This window comes from Passer domesticus, chromosome 6, assembly GCF_036417665.1.
Source record: "Passer domesticus isolate bPasDom1 chromosome 6, bPasDom1.hap1, whole genome shotgun sequence".
Classification (NCBI taxonomy): Eukaryota; Metazoa; Chordata; class Aves; order Passeriformes; family Passeridae; genus Passer; species Passer domesticus.
In genome coordinates this window covers 23636404-23655151 of record NC_087479.1, presented here as the reverse complement: position 1 = coordinate 23655151, position 18748 = coordinate 23636404, and the positions used below count along the sequence as shown (strand labels likewise).

General features: G+C 43.5%; 2 long non-coding RNA genes across 5 annotated transcripts in view; both read right to left on the bottom strand.

The window, feature by feature from the left end:
• Window positions 1-183: 183 nt before the first annotated feature.
• LOC135302881 (uncharacterized) lies at window positions 184-4440 on the bottom strand. 2 transcript variants are annotated; one of them, XR_010364434.1, is made up of 3 exons: window positions 3449-4440; window positions 457-637; window positions 184-345 (listed from the first exon to the last, which is right to left on the bottom strand). It is a non-coding gene; the product is annotated as an uncharacterized LOC135302881 (long non-coding RNA). The 2 variants fall into 2 exon arrangements; XR_010364433.1 differs by having other exon boundaries at window positions 228-345; window positions 457-642.
• A 733-nt stretch (window positions 4441-5173) lies between these two features.
• The window catches only part of LOC135302884 (uncharacterized), a 29588-nt gene continuing 16013 nt past the window's right edge, over window positions 5174-18748 (bottom strand). Inside the window, exons 1-4 of one of the 3 annotated variants that reach the window (XR_010364436.1) lie at window positions 13396-15164; window positions 6614-6729; window positions 5966-6042; window positions 5174-5845 (exon numbers count right to left, since the gene is read on the bottom strand). This is a non-coding gene — a long non-coding RNA (uncharacterized LOC135302884). Of the gene's footprint in view, window positions 5846-5965; window positions 6043-6613; window positions 6730-13395; window positions 15165-15500; window positions 15664-18748 lie in introns of those variants that run through there. The other 2 variants (XR_010364438.1, XR_010364437.1) reach the window with 2 other exon arrangements.

Sequence of the window (18748 nt, the reverse complement as noted above, 5' to 3'; positions counted from 1 at the left end):
TGTTTTCCTCAAAAAGATACCTAGGTATGACATATTAATGAAAATTAACTAATCCATCTTGGAGGTATCATTTGAACCTTATTCTGGTTTTACTGACTTTTATGTTATGTAAAAATGCAAGGTGCTATTACAAGTCAAATCACAAGCCAGTCTTATCTGTAATCTTCTCTTTGCTTATAAACAGTTGTAGAAGGATAGGGAAGGATATAAACAAAAGGCTTACACAGTGATTTTGATTAGGGTAACTTACACAGCATCCAGCAATCTGTTTTAGTTGAATCTGGTCCACAGTAGACCTTAGCCTCCATAAATTTGTCTTAGTCGTAATTTTTCTGTACTTCTGACCTGAAAAATGCCCCAGGATAGTGAGTTCCATAATGAAGTTATACAAAGAAAGGTTAAAAATTAAAAAAAAAAAAAAAAAGCTGTGGAGAAAGTTGTTTTAATACTGCTTACCTGATAATTCCATTTTGAAACTTTCATTTATTTCATTGTCAGGAACAATTGTTTGGATTTTTTCTTCCTTGCTGTCTGTGCACTCCTCATGATTTTTCAGGTTCTACTGTGGTTTTTGTTCTGTGGTTCTGTTCACCTTCCTTGTGTTCACGATATTCAATGGTTTGTCTTCTACTACAGCCTGAGCTGGCAAAATCAAAATTGCAGAGTAGTCATAGTGCAAGCATACTGTGAAGTGTGTACGTCCTAATTGCAGCTCATACTTTGTTACTCTGCTGTTTTCTTTCACAGCATCTGGGCCTAAATCCTGTTTTGAGTATCTCTAAGAACAGGATCATCAGCCAGATTTGCAGCTGATCTCATCCACATCACCTGCAGTAACAACTGCTGGGCAAACAACGATTTTTCCAAATCACAATGACAGTGATGCCAACCATTCCTGCTGATGAGTTGACACCTGGCAATTCCATCATCAGCCTATACAGTATGTGAAAAAGGTAAATTTCATCTTTTTCATGGGGTCTGAAATCCTGCCCTCCCAAAAGTTCAGTAACTCCTCAAACAATTCTGTAGTGCTTCTAAATTAATATAAATTTTTAGATATGTACAATCAAAAGACAGCTTGCAAATTACTGTTGCAGAAAGTGCACAGCGATGCGTATGCTCCCCTAGAACCAGCAGTCATTCACAAACACTTCAAGCATCCTCACATTTGAGTTTCTCCTAAGGAAGAACCTCAGGCAGCAAGAGTACTTATAGCAGGAAAATGTGGCACATCTTTGAGTGAGCTATTTGAACATGGCATACAAACTTGGTAGAGCATGAAAATAATCCTCACTTCTTAGTGTTGTACCCCCATCTTCATATGCCAGTCTGTACTGACACTTTTGAAGAAGTCATTAAATAATCTTTAGTAGAAGGTTATAATTAATTGAAAGACAATTTTCTAGCATGTTGTCTCTATATCTTCAGCCCAGGAAAATTATAGTTGGACAGAAACTTCTCATGGAGCACCAACTCTGAGCTGGATAAAAATTATTTGAAGAACAAATGCAAATGTTGTAAACACATTTCTGTTGGAGCAAAACCTTCCCACCACAGAAACACCAAAACCCACACCCACTCCTGCATGTACATCCCAGCACATACATCAGCCAGGCTGCCAGATACATCCAAAAGGTATTGCATGTGTGATGCCAAATATACATTGTCCTGATAAGAGATGCACTGTGGTATTTTTAGAAGGCAAGGAAAGAGAAAAAAAAAAGTCTAAAAAGAGAGAGAAAGAAAATAAAGGATAAGGAAATGAAAAAGACTGGATCCTTTTGGTTTCATATAATGCTGTGCTTCTTGGAATCAAACCTATTCTAGAAACACATTATATCTGCAAGCCAATCTTTGCTTTGAGTTTCTTTCAGGAGGATGTGAAATGCAATCTTCTGAACTCAAATCATTGTGGCCAATCATAAAGTCCACATAAAAATAGTTAAAAGGTTAAGTAGCCAGAGATCCAGACTGATCCAGTTGTTATAGAATGCAATCCACATTCTGCATAGATTATGTGCAACAATGCCAGTTTTATTTAGATTTTGCTAGATTTTCAGCATGGGAGGATCCCTTTGCATCTTCACTTCATCATCCACTGAAAGTGCTGGTTTTTAGACTTGACCTTTTCCAACGTTTGAGGAGGTCAGTCATCCTTTGAGGAGGATGACTGACTCCAGGCAGCTGATGAGTGTACAGAATAGGCGTTTTCTTGTTGGGTTTGTGTGGTTGACCTCTGCCCTGCCTGCTGATTCCTATAATACAGATCAGTGACCACTGAAGCCAGAATGCTCCCTGCCTGTCTCTGTTATAGACACCTCAGTAAGGAACAGAAAAGAGGAAGAGGGCTGAGCTTGAAAGCCCTTACTTAATTGCTAGTAGAAAAAATGGGTAATAAGAATGACCTTGCACCTTATTTATTGACCAGATCTCTGTGAGGACAAAGTACTTGACTTGATTCTGTATCACTTGAAAGGCTGGCTCTGTGGCCCATAGCTGATGAGTAGGCATAATAATATAGGGTAATTAAATTTTGCACTTACAGACACTTACATGTGAGGGAGGATTTCCCTCTCAAAAGTGGCAGGCTCTGTTTTCTTCATAATCACAGAATTGTAAGCTAAATTTGAAGTAGCAGAAATTTGCCATTTGCCATCTTCCACTTACTGTTATAGCCCAAAATTCAGGAGGCTATGTATGAAAAGGCAGGAAGAGAGCTCACCAGCTACATGAGAATGAGGGATGAGACCAGCAGAGCAACCCAAATGGGCACAGGTGCTCAGGCTGCCTGGTTTTGTGGCCTTCAGTTTATTTTCCTCTCTCTGTAGTACAGTAACTTTTTAGTTGTAGTTAATTTAAATATCTATATCTATATATATACATGTGTGTATATTGATTATCCCAAATTGCCTTTCAGAGGAAGCAATGCCACCTGTCTTTCTCTTGTACTGTGCTTGGATCAGCTTGTCACCCTGTCTTTGGTTTTCCCCCTGCAGTGCACACTGAAGCCACATAGCACATGTGAAAATGGAACAAATTGCTTCTGTTGAGGCCCATAGTGGGAGGAATCAGGGTGAGCCCTGATTTGCAGTACGGATCAGTTTGTAATCAGCTGCACAGGAGGCAAATGGGTCTGCAGGCTATGAGTATCCTTACAGGATCAGCTGTGATATTTTGCTCAATATGAGCTTCTAATCAAAAATTAGGGAAAATGTCTTGCTGAAAAGTATTTGGTTGATGATGGTTTCTGAAGAAAGTGTCAGGTTGAAAATTAGAGGGACTATGTGTCTTTCTTTGGCTTGTTTTGATAAGAGATCTTGAGCTGGGATCTCCTACCCACCTCACAACTCATGTTTTTAATAATTTTGTGAGAATCTTTAGAAACCTGTCCTGTGAGACCCAGCACGTGATCCTTTACATGAGAAATGATAGGACCTTGTTTACTCACATGCTCCTTCCCAGGCTGAGCTCTGGGGCAGAGCCATGGCAAAGCCTCACTGGAGAAGAGCCCATGCCAGGTGCAGCATTTCTGTAAGGGCAGCTCGCAGCAAGCCTCAGCAGAGACTCGAGGCAAATCTTTGCAGCCAGACGTTTGGGTTTGATGGTGCATTTCTGCGTGGAAGCACAAGTACCTGTGTACCGCTGGAGATGACAGAGGATAAGACAGTCTAGAGAGCTGAATTCAGGTTTGCACCATGCAGGTGGACGATGGAGATGGAGAAAGGATGGAGAAGGCCCATGTCCCCAGCACCGTGTGGCCCCGTGCCATGTGGCTGGGCCCCAGCGCCTGGATTGCTTTTCTGGCTGTTCCTCGCCGTCCCCCTTGTGCTGCCGGTGCCCGAGAGGCGGCTCCCTGTCCGTCTGCGGCGCAGGGAGCGCTGCCTGCCGCTCGTTAGAAGAATTCCCCCAAGTCAGACCTATGGTACGAGCCGTGTGAAGCGGAAGACAATTAGGGGCTTATTAGTGTCCTGGGGAGACGTGTAACTTGTGTTGCTGGGACTTACCAAAACAGCGAGAGTCTTACCGGCAAGCTCCAGCCGAGAAAAGACTGAGGGATTGTCTCACCTAATTACGGGGAATGGGCCTCTTTGTGTTTGTGATTCGGTACGGTTGTCCGATCGCTTTTCTCTGGCTGCTGGCTCAGGCCGAGCTGGAAGTGTGCTAATTAGAAGAGAAATGGACGTAGTGATCCTGTCAGCTCTCGTTACCGGCGTGCACAAAGCCGAATATTATTCTGAGGCAGTGTTTTGTGAGTGTCCCTCTTCCAGCTCTCATTAAGGGCAAGGTTGGTGGACGGAGAGGGGACTTGACCACATGGGTTGGCTAATGGAGCACAGTTACCGTTACTGTGCTAATTAACGGGCTCAGGAGGCAAATGTTTCTCCAACCAGCAGTCCCAGCAGCTGCACCTGGTGCTTCCAGAACCCAACCATCTCGCTGGGCAAGCCAGGCAAACACTGTGTATGAGCAAAAAGGGGGTTATGTGTGAGTGCAGAACCAATAAAATGGTCATCAGAGGGATGGAAAGGACACAGTGCTCCAGCACTCCCTTCTTCCCAGTGACCTTTCACATACAGCACTATGTGTCAGCTTCTGCCCGTGGAAAGTGGGCAGCAAGGAGAGAGCTGAGGAATTGCCAGAACTTCCAGGTGCCATCAAGAGAGAAATCTCCTGAGAGTTGTTATGATCATCACAGCTCTTAATGTGGCCAGGAAGGGGAAAGCTGGAAAGATGAGAGGTGACATGGAGGTGAATCTGACTATCCCTCTCTGTGCTGAAGATGGGATACTTATGGTCTGAGGTAAAAAGCAAGATGTACATACATATCAGGATGATTGTTCTGCTCCAAAAGCCAGTTAGGCAACATTGAAATGATGCACAAAAGTTAATGTAGGTGAAGATGATGACCAAAGGAGCCATAGAAAATGCTAAAATGAAAATGTGTGCTTTTGTGTCATTAGCCTGAAGCTAATACAGTGAGAGTAAAGAGAGTGACAGCAGATAGTGACCTACTACAGAGAGAGCAGAGAGAGACAGAAGACAAAGCAGGAGCCAGAGCAGGTCTGTAGTGTCACAGCAGCTGAGATGGCCTCAGCAGAAGAGAAGAATAGTGTGTGCTGAGGAGGCTCAACGGAAGTAAGTAGTTTTATTAACTAGTCACACAGACTTTTATTTTAATACATAGGTGTTTTGTAAACAGAGTAACTTGCACAAGTTAATTGCTGGTTGATGTTTCCAAAGTTATGGGAATGTAGTAGTGATTAAGCCTGATTTGGATGTTACGATCATTCTAAAGGTCCTTTGTATCTTTGGGCTAAATGTAGTAAAACATACAACCATGTCTTAAATCTTTTTGATTTGCTTTCTCTCTTTGAACAGTGTATCCATTGCATGCTTGGGTACTGTTTTCAGACATCCTTTGTCAATGGTTGAAGTTGCAAGAGGTTCCCTCTTTAGTTTCCTGGTTGTTTTTCCCTGGTGGTGAAGCTGTTCTAGCAGGAGGGTTTGTGTCCTTCAAAGTCTCCAGCAACAGTCTCCTGTCATCTTGGATAGAGCTTGAACTCTGCCTTGTACTTGTGCCTCCTTATTTTTTCTGTCTCCAATAGCTGTGAACCAAACAAGGATCCTTTTGCCATAGCAGCATGTTCCCTATGTCAAAGCCCTGTAGTCCTGCAGAGCTGTAAAAGCCTTTCCCTTTTAACTGGGGTTCGTTTCCTACTGGCTGCTGTGATGGCTTGAATCTTAGGAGTCTTGATCTTAGAAGCCTGATCTCCAAAGAGGGCTTGAGAAGTATCTTCTCTGCAAAGAGGTTTATTCTAGAAGGAGGAGATGTATAATCCTCTTACTAAAATGCAGAGAGGAAAGGAGAAAAGCTTTATTGCTCCTGCCTTACCCCAGTGAGCTGGCAGCTTTTATGCTGCCTCACGAATAGAAAAAGGCAAAGGTCTGAACACAAGCACTCTACCTGAGCTGAGGCTCTCTGCTGGATGCTCAGTGAAACCCACATCTGCATTGCTTTTCAGTGTCACAGCAGAACAGTTTCTGAAAAGGAAAAACAACTGCCTGTTACACCATGTGGCCACTTCAGTCTTGGTCTAAGGAGGAGTCACAAATCACTGGCAGAAAACTAAAGACCATAATACCCATCTCCATTTTTGTGCTCTGGAAGCTCAGGAGTTGAGTGGCCTCCTTGTGTAAAAGTTGTGACACTTCCCATGTCAGGCCAAGAAATTGGGCTTTACTGACAGACACCAGGAGAAAAGACACACTGCTGGTTTTGCCCATTTATCTCTGTTTCTTTGCCCAAGGAAGTATTGGTGTTCCTGCTTGTAACACCTCTATTTGACTGCCCTGCCATCTTGCTGTAGGGATAATATGTCATATTTCTGACTTCCAAATGCAAATAAGGATCCACTGAGCATTAAAAAATTGTTGGTTTTATGTCCTTGTGAAGATGGCATTCTGATAAAGAACATCCATCATACAGATTAGCAGTACTCAAGGACATTGTGAAGAGAGGTGAAAATACGCAGATGGAGGGGAAGGGTGCAATGGCTTCTTGTGGCCTTCACCAAGACCTGGCATTCACGTAACACCCCTGGTTGTATGATACCTGGCCCATGGGCTGCAGTGCTGCTTGGAGGACATCTCTTCAGTTTGAGTTCTCAAATGCACTACCAAACTCCTTCAATTCATGGTGACCTCAGCAAGTATCAGAACTCTATTGTGCTGTGTATCATGGAAACACATAATTAGGTGAACGTTTCTGTCCTCAAGAGGTTATAAAAAGATGAAACAGTAAAAGGATGGGAGAAGAAAAGGAGATGTCGGGATGTAAAGAGTCTTGTTAGAGGTTATCCAGCACAGTTCAAACCCTGTAAAACTTAGCCGCAGTCGAGTGGCCCTTCCACTGCTTCCCATCTGCTTTGTTGTTTCATTAAATAGATGTGGGTTTTAAAGTAAATAAATAAAAACACAAATGCCTAAGCAACCAACCAGTGTAAGAAATTTAAATTATGGTGCAATACCAGACATTTTAATATTTTTAAGACCTTTAAGAACTATTCTATGATTTTAATTTTGAGTGATGTTATGCAGTGTTAAAGATTTGAGAATTTAAAAATAGAACTCTAAAAATGAAGGTTTCTCACAGCACTGTCAACTGCCACAGTGTACATGGTGTACACACATATTTAGGAGAAAGCTATGAGCATTACAGAGACCCTACAAATAATTATAACATCTTCACTGATGTAGAACACTTACACTGACTTTGCTGAGCCTTTTACACTCAGGCATAGAGGGTGTAAGTGCTACTTTGCAGATTTCATGTAATTCCACATTTGCTTAGTCCAAATGTTTGCTGACAAACCAAGGCAGGAAAAATGTAATTTTCCTAATTTTACCATGTTGAAAATCTTGCTATTGCTCTGATGATCTGTGGATCTGATCCTGCCTTCACACAGAACATTATTAAAATCATCACTGCATTCTCTAGGGAGCATAAAACTATTTTCTCTAACAAAAGAGAGATAATTTTTTCTCATTCACTTCAATAATTTTGAGAGGGAGGAATTTGCTACAATAGATATTAGTGTACCCCATTTGTGTACGCATCTGGGTAAGGTTTACAGGAATTTTACTAGCAAGTATCAAAATATTTATTAGCAAGTTTTTTGGTGGGAGAGAACTGTGGAAATAAAGTGATATGGAAGACTGAAAGAAAGATACAGGCAAGGGAGAAGAATTAGGGACTTAGAAATAGGAACTTAGAGGACAGGAGACCAAGACAGGTTAAAAAGTACATTTTGAAAGACAGCAAGGCATAGGCAGGAGGTTGGAGAATGCAAAGAAGTGAAGGAAGCAGACTATTATAAATGCAGTAGAAGAAGAAGAATAGTGAAAAAATCAAAACACAAGGGAAGAAAATAGGAAGAGGTGGTGGTTTTCAGCAAGAAGGAGGTCAGAGAAAAGCAGAAGTTTCATGAGCAGTGGCACCAGCCAAGGAAGTGTGGTTTTCCTTGTGGATGTGTCTCTCAAGATTGCATCATGTGTGGATTCTCTGGTGCCTTACAGGAGGTATGCTCACACTTCAGCAAGGGCAGTCGTTGGATTTCTTTCTTAGCCAATTCATGTAATAAAATGTACAGAAATGCATTTTCTACCTGGAAAGTTGTCTGAAATTAGCCTACAGGTTGAAAAGTCATTGGGACAACCATCTACACCTGTGAATGGATGCTAAGATTAGATGATTAATAGCTGAAATTGCAAATGGACAGAGTGAGAGAGAATGGGAAAACATTAGGAAAATGGGGATTTATGTCTGCTGTTAATGCATTTAATTTGCTTTACTGCCATTTTCTTTCCTGGTTTTACAATTTCTAAAAATCTGTTCAAAGCCCTCCTCCCAAATCAGGCTGACTTCACTGTATCCACACTGGTTGTTTCTGGGGAGAAAAATCTCTTACAGCAGTTTTGTCTCCAGCATCAGACAAAAGATTCCAGGAGGTGCCCTACCAGCTACACCATCAAAGCCTGCCTGGGACCTCACTGAAAGCATATGTGGGACAAAGATACTGCAAAAGCCTTCTGGTTTTTCCATACTGGGGTGAATTGCAGCTCTATTACTCAAACACTTTAGTTGTTTTTCTGCTGTGCTACACAGCTAATTGCTATCTCATTGGTTCCTGCTGCAGTTGTTCTCATGGTTTCTAGGCACCACCTCGTGACTGTATACTGTGGTTTGGACAATCCTTGTATTTTTACTGGCATGCCATTTTATTCTCAGCTACTCTATCCCTCATGTCCTTCCATATTTCAGTCTCTTCACAAAATTTCCTGATTTTCAGGCAGAAGGTGTCATGTTAAGAGGTGTTAAATAGGACAGAGCTGACTGCTGATCTCTGGGAGGGAGATTTGTCCCTCTAGCACAATACCTTTTAATGCATCATTATCCTTTATTTGTGGGTCTCCAGCCAATTTTTCATTCCATCTAGTGGTGTAGCCAAACCCATTTGCATTAATTTTGAGTAGGATTTATGTATCAAATCTTTACTAAAATCTAAATGTATCAAATCCACTGTGTACCCATTATCCACTAATTTTGTAATTCTATTTTAAAAAGCAATCAGGTTTCTCTAGCACAATTTGTTCTTTAGAAATCCCTAGTACAAATGCTTGTTTTCTTATCTCTGGGTGGTTAGACAATTTTTGCCATTTAAAAAAATTCCGTTATTTTACTAACCATAGATATTCCTAGGAACTCTAAATTTACTTATTTTTTTGTTTTGTTTTAATGATCAACAGCACAATTCCTTTTCCCTAAGCAGCTTCCTAGTTTTTGTAGCTTAACAAAATTATTGTCCATGACAAAAAAAGTAACATTTGTCATTTTCCTTGCAGCAAGTGGATAGATGTCTCTTTTGTCCTGAACACTTGAGTCTAGAGGCAGGGTGTTATATAGCTGATGAGCCAAATGTGCTGTCAGTGAAACAAACGTGTGGAAATCATTGACTTAAGTGAATCCAGTCAGGCTTTTTTTGCCTGGTAATATCCATTCTGGTCAATTGTTATTGCCCACTGAAGAAGTATCAGGAGGGAATTTGTACATGATTTTATTATAATGTTCATAAAAATCTTAAACTAAGATGAAATAAAAATAGCATCCAAATAAGCTACATCCATATTTGTATACATACGTAAGCTGTAAGTATTACTGAGGGAAGCTAACAAAAAGAACACCATATTATCAGAACAGTAAATTAATTTTGTCTCAGCACTGGATTGAAGACTGATCATCAAAATAATGCCTAAATAGTCAGCCCCTATAAATTCTGAGAAGCTGTCCTACCACACTGGTCATAAATCCCAGCTTGGAGCTATACCAAGTAAACAGTCTGTACTTTCAAGGGCTGAGTATCTGATGTTTTTTCATGTCTAGCACTTACACAACTTCAAAATATTTCTAGTTGGGAGAAGGTGTGGATAGATGCTCAGAATCAGCTGTCCCTGTACTCCTTCCTCAGAGTCACTTCTCCAGATCTGCAGGAGGTACTGTCAGTGCCTTAGTCAGAAGTCAGGGGCAAACCTTTTGCTGCCTGTGCCTCACTTGTACTTTTGCAAGGCAGTTCATCCAATACCCCTGCCAGTCCCAGGTTTGCCAAAGTGCCCTCTTCACTCTGGACTTCTGCTCCTTACTTGGAGGTACAGAGAGATGGATTCTAGAAAGGAGGAACTCACTTGGTCTCTTACTCTTTTCAAGGTGACCAACAGCTCTAGGGCACTGCAGGAGACTAATACTCCCAGTGACTTGCTGATCTAAAATGAGAAAAGTTTCCTTCTCTTTCATCCTTGTGGTTCACACTGCCTTTCAGCATGTTCAAAAAAAATAGATATAAGATCTCCCTTGTGATCTTCAGTTTAATTCAAGCAAGTTTGCAAAAGATCAGCACTGCTGTGCATGAACATGGTGTCATGTAAGCTAAATGTTCAAAAATATTCTTTATTTTCTGCGGCATGGAAACTGATGGCTTTTGGTTCTCTCACCTCAAAATGTTAAAATGCAGGACATGTAAGGTGATTTGTTTTATTTGGGTCGGTCAAATGTCTTCAAAAATTCCAATATATAATGGAAAATTTAATATAAAATCCCTAAAGAAATAATGGGAACAATACTAGCACAAAGGTCAGGCATTCAACCTTTATTCATCAGTGAAATAAACATACATATAGGCTAATGATAAATTTCACAATTTCTATTTTTTCTGCTAGCCTAAAATGAGATAAATGTTCTTATTTTTCTTGCAAACAAGATAATTACAGTTACCATCTTAATCCTGAGCAAGGCAATCAATCAGGCATCTTCTCTTCTGAAACCCAGATACTGATAGAGAATAGTCACTTAACAGCTCCTTAAGGTGAAAGATGTTTGAAATTATATAAAAAGTCAGTGCACCTGTGTACACTCTTCTGCTAAATGGCTTCTCAGGCACATGAAGTTAAGTATGTGGATCAGAAATTTGTGCATCATATACTACATTTGGGTAGGAACTGTAGAACTTTGATCCTGAGGTCTCATTTAAGCATAAAATACAAGCTGGTTTTCTGGTAATTGAGAGCTATGTCACTTACATGGGAAGCACCAGAAAAATAACTTTCCTTGAACTTCAGAACTGGAGGTAGACCTGCTTGGTGTAAACATGGGCTATGGACATTTCTTAATTTCTGAAGCTGTTTAGCAAGATCTTGACTTAAAATTCAGCTTCTAATTGCTTTGGGAGAGGCATCATCCAGCCTTGCAGAGAAGGTGCCAATATACAGATGTACAAACATGATCACACAGATAGTAGGTATGACATGGATTTTAAAGCACCATTTCATCAAGCTTTGTTGCTAGCATCATAATTTTGAGCTACTTCACACGGGCTCTGTGTATGTGGGAAAAAACCCTGTTTCTGGAGCTAGACTCAATAGAAAGAGCTTCTTTTTGGTGGCCACTCCCTTCATATGTTACAGAAGAAATTATTAGGTATGAAAAAAAGCTGGAGATATTTCAGAAAAATCAGGGCTAAGAAGCTCTCCCTCCAGCCATCCCTACTCCTCAGGTTCAGAACAGCCCTCTCAGCCTCAGTTGTATTATCTCATGCTGCAGAGGTACCCAAATTAAATGGAGACATTGGAGAATCAGCAGGTTGCACTTTTAGAAGTCACTGATTACAGATGGTGGTATGGACAGGTTCAGATGCAGCTTCAGCTGCAAATGCAGTTATGAGATAACTTTGTGGCTGCACACGTGGTGCAGGGATGTTAGTGCTGAAAACTGCTTGTATCTGCCAGATCTGAGGAGAACAGATGTAGTCAAGAAAATCTTAGTGTTTTACATCTAACGCTCTGCCTGCCTGAAATGGCCTGAGCTGTGTCCAAAGAGGAAAGCAACAGAAAGGCTGTCATAGAAGAAACAAGCTGTGCTGCCACCTGAGCACAGCTCTCATCCAGTGACACAAATGACTGCTTCAGCATCTTGTGCTGGCCCAGGTGTCAGCAACAGCATCCTTGCTACTGCTCAGGTAATCATCTTTCTAAAACACTCCAACCTGCTGAAAGTCCAGATTGCTTTCCAAAATGGTAGTCTTGCCTCTCTCGGACAAAAAATTTGCTGAGACCTCCTCCTCTTTTTTGGATTCCCAAGAACAAGACAATTCCAAAGCCAAAACTTCAGAGATTAAAAGTAAATTAAATTGAAATTATTTACCTTGTCATTGATCACAGCAATAGTTTCCATTCTGCTAGCTTACTTAGAAAGCTCATATCTAGTTTGTGTAGGGATTACTTGTACTTTTACTACTGCAAAACAAACTACTGGTATTACACACTTTGCCAATTTTTTTTTTTCTCCAGCATCCACAGACTTTGTACAGAAAGGAGTTTGCCTAAATTTCATTGAATTCTGGATGTCCAAGTGACCCATATTTAAATACCAATAGCTTGTTATACACCAATAACCTGGCTGAAATGACATCAGCCTAAGTCACAACATACTGTTATAGGATGAATTTCTCTGAGGAAGCACCTCTCAAATAAATGATCCTATGTTATAATGATTCTTACATCAGTGTGACGATCCTAGTGAGGCTACTTACCACTCCCTCAAAGATCATATCTGTGCTGCTTACCCAGAGCTTTAGAGCTGTGTAAAATTTCCTGCTAGTAGAACTAACCCCCTAAGACTGGACTCAGCAATCTCCTTACAGACAGAAGGAGTTCCTGACTCAGTTATCATAGAATCATGAACGTTGGAAAAGACCTCTAAGACTGAATCCAACCATTAAGGTAACTCTGACAGGTCTACCACCATACCCCTAAGCACCCCATCTACATTCTTTTGGAATACTTTCAGGGATAATGAGTGGGACTTGTAGCTTCCACCTCAGAAGAGTCATGGGCCCTATAAAACAGTCCTTCTTCTGGAAGGAACTCAGCATGACAATGGGCATTTGGTAGGTGAGGCTTTCTTCAGCAGGAGAGAGCTCTGAAGGTTCAGTGAGTTAAAACATGCAGAATGCACTTTTCCTATTTGGATCTACCTCAGACATCCTGTTAAATGGGGGCAACCACTTAATCTACCTCCATCCTATTGCTCCATCTCTATTATGATAACATTACATGAGCTCACAGCAAATGAATATGGTTAAATGTATCCTTGCTTATGAGATTCTTCCATCACTGTTCATCATGAGGAGGTAACCCAGTGGTATGCATAATGCGTAACATTATTGCACCAATGTACAGTCTTTGTATTTACACTATAAGGCAACAGCCTTGTAATAGTCAAGATGAGAAATGGCCAAGGTTTAGCCAATTTCAACAATGGATTTAGAGAGAAAAAGAGGAAACTACCTGTCTGGACTCCTCCAAATAACTCCTCTCCCTGGTTCTAAATGATAAATGCCACTATAAAAGTTGTAGGGTGATCTCCTCTCAAATGCAACTTAAATTATGGACACCTTCTCCTGAAAGAGACAGGCACGGGAAAGGTTCTAAGCAAGTGAGCAAAATTTATTTGTCACATGGGTCCATTTGGCCTCTGTACCATGAATCATCACCCAGTCCAGGTGTGTTTAGGGTAGAAAGAAGGAACAACAAATGGGAGAAAGGTATTAAATAATAATTGCCATAGAGACCAGTCAGCTTTACCCAACTCCATGAAATTCAAATAAGAGAGCTTGAAAATGAAACATCAGTACATTTCAAAGGGATAAAGGGCAGTGTACAAGTTAGCTGTGGAATGTAACAACAGAATATCAAAGCAAGTTGTTTAGTCAGGTTTCTAAAAGCCACTGTCAGCAATATGCAAATAAGACACCTATATTTTTCATCCTCTCTGATCACACCAAGAACGTGAGGATGGCGTAGCACTTTCAGAGGAACCAGAGGCAGAAATAAAGCTAAAATAAGGTAAAGGAATGATGCCAATGTGTGAAGGGAAATGTCTGAGAAGGCTACAGTTGCAATGCAGCTTCCTCTGGCTGAAGAGCCCCAGTGGTCAGGTCAAACTGTGATTTATGATGATTGTTTAGATTCTTCACCAGACTTCCATATGCTCACAGAAAAGTTGTCTGCAATTTTGCCATTCCTTCGATTTCTGTTATCCAAGCCTTCACTGCCCATTGCCCAAAATGCCTTGGTAGGAATGAAGCCTGTGCCTGCCCAGACAGTCCAGCTGTTACTGTGCCCTGCAGTCATTCTGCTCACCAGCATGGCTTACTTCTCATTCCTCTCTCAGCCACTTTCTGTACTGGCCTACCACTGGATCCTGATCCAAGCCTACTAACCAGGCATTACATCCATCATGTCTGGGGCAACACTTCCTGAAGATGAGATGGAGTCTGAGGGTGGTGAGCCCTCCCACAGCAACAAGAAGACATCACAGACCTTTGTGACCTTTGAAGTACATTTCTCCAGCCACATCCTCTCTGACATAATTAGACAGTATCCTTTTAAAAAGGCATCATTTGCCCTTCTCAGCATTGCCAGGAACATCCCAGATCTGTGAGCTGCCAGTCCCCCAGGAAAGGAGTAGCCATAAGGCCAGGCCTCTGGCAGTCATCTTCAGCTAACCAGCCTTGTGCTTGTCGAAAATGGTGAAGATGGTTTTGTGGTCAAGGCCCAGAATTGAAAAGCTGGATCCAATTTAGATTTTCAAAGTAACCTTGGTTGTGTCATTTAGCCTCTTTCTAGGCAGGGATTCTGCCAGTTCTAGAAAGGTGAGATAAGGATACATTTGTAAATCCAGGGGACATGTCTGAATTCTGCACTGAAGGAGATCAATAGGCTGTTAGGTAACTAGCTCACTCGCCTGTGATTTGCATCCAGTAAAGAGCAACTGAGAAAAGTTGTACTGAAAAAAGATACCCTTTTTTCAATCAGTAGTTGTATGATGCAGACATGAAGTGACTAATGATGTCTTGCAGTACAGCAAGCATGAGTGCTTTCAGCCTGCCGGCAGCTGCTGTGGACTCCTGTTGAAGTGATGGACCTGTGGCATCCCTCCATCACCCCGGACACCCTGCTGGGGCCATGGGCACGGTGCGGGGATGCTGGCCCAGCCTGCAGGGAGCTGCAGCCTTGGAGCCTTCATCCCATGCACATCTCTCTCCCCTTCTGCCTGCATGCTTGGCTTCTTGTCCTCGAGCCCCCAGGCCACCACCAACCTCCAAACTCCTCTCCTCCTCCTTTATGGCCACAGGGAGCCTTGTGCCCTGCAGCATCCCTCCTGCTGCGTCCCCTCTGGGGTGTTTGTGCTCCCGACGCTCCGTGGCCATGGCCCCCCGCGTCCCATCCCCCCCGGGCAGCCTCACTGTGCCCACCCTGGGCCGCCCAGGTGAGTGGGCACAAGCGGGCACCAGAGGGGGGCTGCACATCACCTGACCCCCTCCAGCTGATTCCCTCAGACAGGACGTCAAGTTAATGAGCCCTCAGGCCTGTAATTAGCTGTCAATTACCTCAAATTAATCAACTCCTCGCCTAATTAAGCATAATCGGCAGGTGGGCAGAAAACGGGCCATTGTGCGGGAGCCATGAGAAAAGCATGGCTGGCAAACTTGTTTAGGATCAGCGGCGCATTCCCGGACGCCGCGCCACCGACACCCGGGCGCCCGCCCCGCTCGCGGGCGCCCCGGCCCCCGGGGCCCCGGCCCCGGCCCCGGCCCCGGCCCCGGCCCCGGCCTCGGCCTGCCGTGAGGGGCAGCGCGGACGGGGCCCCGCCGGGCCGAGGGGCAGCGGCGCTGCCGGCCTGGGGCGGCCCGGTGCTGCCAGGGCCCGCAAAGAGCCATGGCCTGGGCTAAGGCGGGGGCGTTTCTTCTTGTGAAATATCCGCACCACCAAGCCTTGATGCACCATCTCGCCCTCCGCATTTTGTCTCCCCGGCTTGCCGTGCTTTCTGCGTTCGTACCTCCTCGTGTATCTCTGAGAAACGCGCCCCGTTCCCTGACCCGGGCCCTCCTCAGTTCTGGGCTTAGCGGCGTGGAGATACATCTGCGTGAAAACAGGGGTTCAACAGGCACTACTTACTACCTATAAAAATGACTCATACTGAATTAATTTTTGTGTGGAATTAACACAATCCAAGAAAGTCCCCATCCATCCTCCAGAGCTCTGTTTGGCGGCGGGGAGACATTCCCCGCCGAGGCCAGGGAAGGAGCAGGGCTCCTGCCAGCTTTTGGATGTCACGGGAGCGCAGGACGCAAACTGCTCCCCACTGTGCCAGGGCCGGATCCTGCACCCTGCCCGCTAAATCCCAGTGAGCACCCGCGTTATCTGGGGGCGAACAGAGCAGGACATCCTTCTGAGCTGCAGAGAAGAGCTGGGGAAAATGCCATTTCATCGTAAAAGTATTGTGCTCAATATTAAAGTGAAAGGTTTTGACTATGCCTAGAAAGATGGGGTTTTTTTGGTTGTTTGGGTTTTTCTTAAATTTTTTTATTGTTTGTGTTTTGGTGGGTTTTTTCCTTTTTTTTGTCCTTTTTTTGTCTTTTTTTTTATGTAGCCAGATTATCACCCAGCGTGCTGGATTTACACTGCATTAGCGATTGTCAAGATTAGAGCAGAATCCCCAGATAACAAACAGGAACACAAGACGTCAATTTATGACATAATAGCAATAGTAATGCAACAATAATCATAGTCAAAAGAAGGATGCAGTGGAGGGCAAATTGAATATCTTGGCTCTGAAGAGAGAAGCTCCCTGCATGGGAGTGTCTTTGATTAAAAATCCCCATTACGTCCACAAGTATAATTTTATACTTCTTTTTCATGGTAGAGAGGAAAAACAACAGCCCAGCACAGGTCAGACAAAGTTGGTGCATGAAACCACCAGCAATTATAGGGACAAGTTAGGCAATGCAACCTTCCCCTGCTAAGTGTCTATGCAGGTCACAAAAGTTTCCTGTACCTCCCAAAAGAAGGTGTACATAAAACTTGGCTTTCCTGTGCCTGCAGCTATTTGGAACACAAGTCCCAAGAAGAGAGGCTGCAGGCAGCCCCTCCCTGCAAAGGGTGTCATCGGCTGGTGTGAGAGAGGCTGCGGAGCTGCCGTGCTGGGGAACAAGTGGGATCCTGGCAGCTGGTTTGACCCCGAGGGATTAGAGACTGCCCCACCTTCCCAGCTCACATGGTGGCACACGCTGCAGCCCAAGAAGCCCCTTTTTTATTCCTGCCTGCCCTGTTCTCAGTCAAGCGCTTATTGCTGCAGCAGGAGGCTTGGGCAGGGACCCCTCTGCACACATAATGCAAGAGCCATGAGATGCTGAGGTGCTCACTGTCCCCTCTGTCCCCTTGCCAAAGCCACTGTTTTCCAGAACTTCTCCTGCACCTGCCATCTTAGGGAATCACTAGATCCTTCTGGGGGAAAACCTCCTTTTTTTAGGAATCAGGAACTCAAATATCCTCACTTCATTTATGAGTGTTGTTTTTCCAGACCCCTTTCTCCATCATGTCTTCCTTTGGCTGAAGCACTGATTCCCGTCTTTGGGGTCCATCAGCGCATTCACGAGGACCAGGCTGGAAGGGATGCACTGCATGATGGTGTCAGGGATGGTGACATGAGCTGCGGGCAAACAGCACTCTCCAGCAGTTCCCTGCTTGTTTGCCAGCATGCTGCACACTGGTTTCACCTGCTCATTCCCAATCAGAGCTGGAGTGCTCACATCAAGGCTGACTACCCATTTCTACTATTAGCAGCCTTCTTAATCATTCATAACTCTTTTGGCTGGGGAGTGTGAAGTTCTTGAGATCTGCTCTCTATCCAGAGAAGCAATGGTTGCTTTGACTGTGCTGTGTTTGAACAGAAATGGCCCAGGGATTTATGACTTTAAGTGCCCAAGCCACAGAATCCTTATCCCATTATAAACCAAAACTCTATGTTCATGGAAATTAAAGAAAAAAAACCCAAAACAACAGACAAGAAGGCAGTAGAATTTTGTTAGGACTAAAATGATGAAGCAACTTTCAATGATCCATTGAAAATCCATTACAACAAGGGTTGAGTTGTTACAGTTAAAGAAATGGTGCTGAGAGAGGCAGCGTTACTGCTGCTGGGGTGCTGCTGCTGCTGCCTGGAAACCTGCTTGCTGAAGGGACTGCATGGTGAGCGAGTGTGCAAGGCACCTTACAGTAGAATGCTGCCCCACGGGGAAGCCAGGGGCTTGGCTGGGACTGCACATGGCCACCTCTTACGGGAGCACACCTGGAGCCTGGCTGCAGAGCTACGTTTGGAGAGGAAGAGGAGGGGTACAGGGGCAGGGGCAGAGCTGATCAGAAGAGTCCAGCGGCTAGTTCAAGTTGGAAAAAGATATCCATTCCTATCTCTGACACTGTTTGAACTTGACTGGCCACTCAGCTGTATCAGACTATGCTGTCCTGCAGGTAGTGCCCCAGCTGGGAAAATGCTCTTCTCTTCCTTGGCACTGTTATAACAAACACCAAAAAAGGCTGGGTAAGCAGTGAAGCTGTGCCATTCTCTGAGTTTGAAAAAGCAAAAGCTATAACTATTTCATTAATTATTTTGGCCAATGAGTTGGAAACAACAGCAGGGAATTCACAATCACTCGCCTGTCATTCTGTCTGTACACAATACTGTTTGCAAGGATCATGGCCACCATCTCATTTACTTTGTGCAATGCCGTAACATTGAGGCTGCCCATGTTTTGCTTTGGTCATTCCTTATTGCACTGCCTTGGCAAGCAGCAGGAGT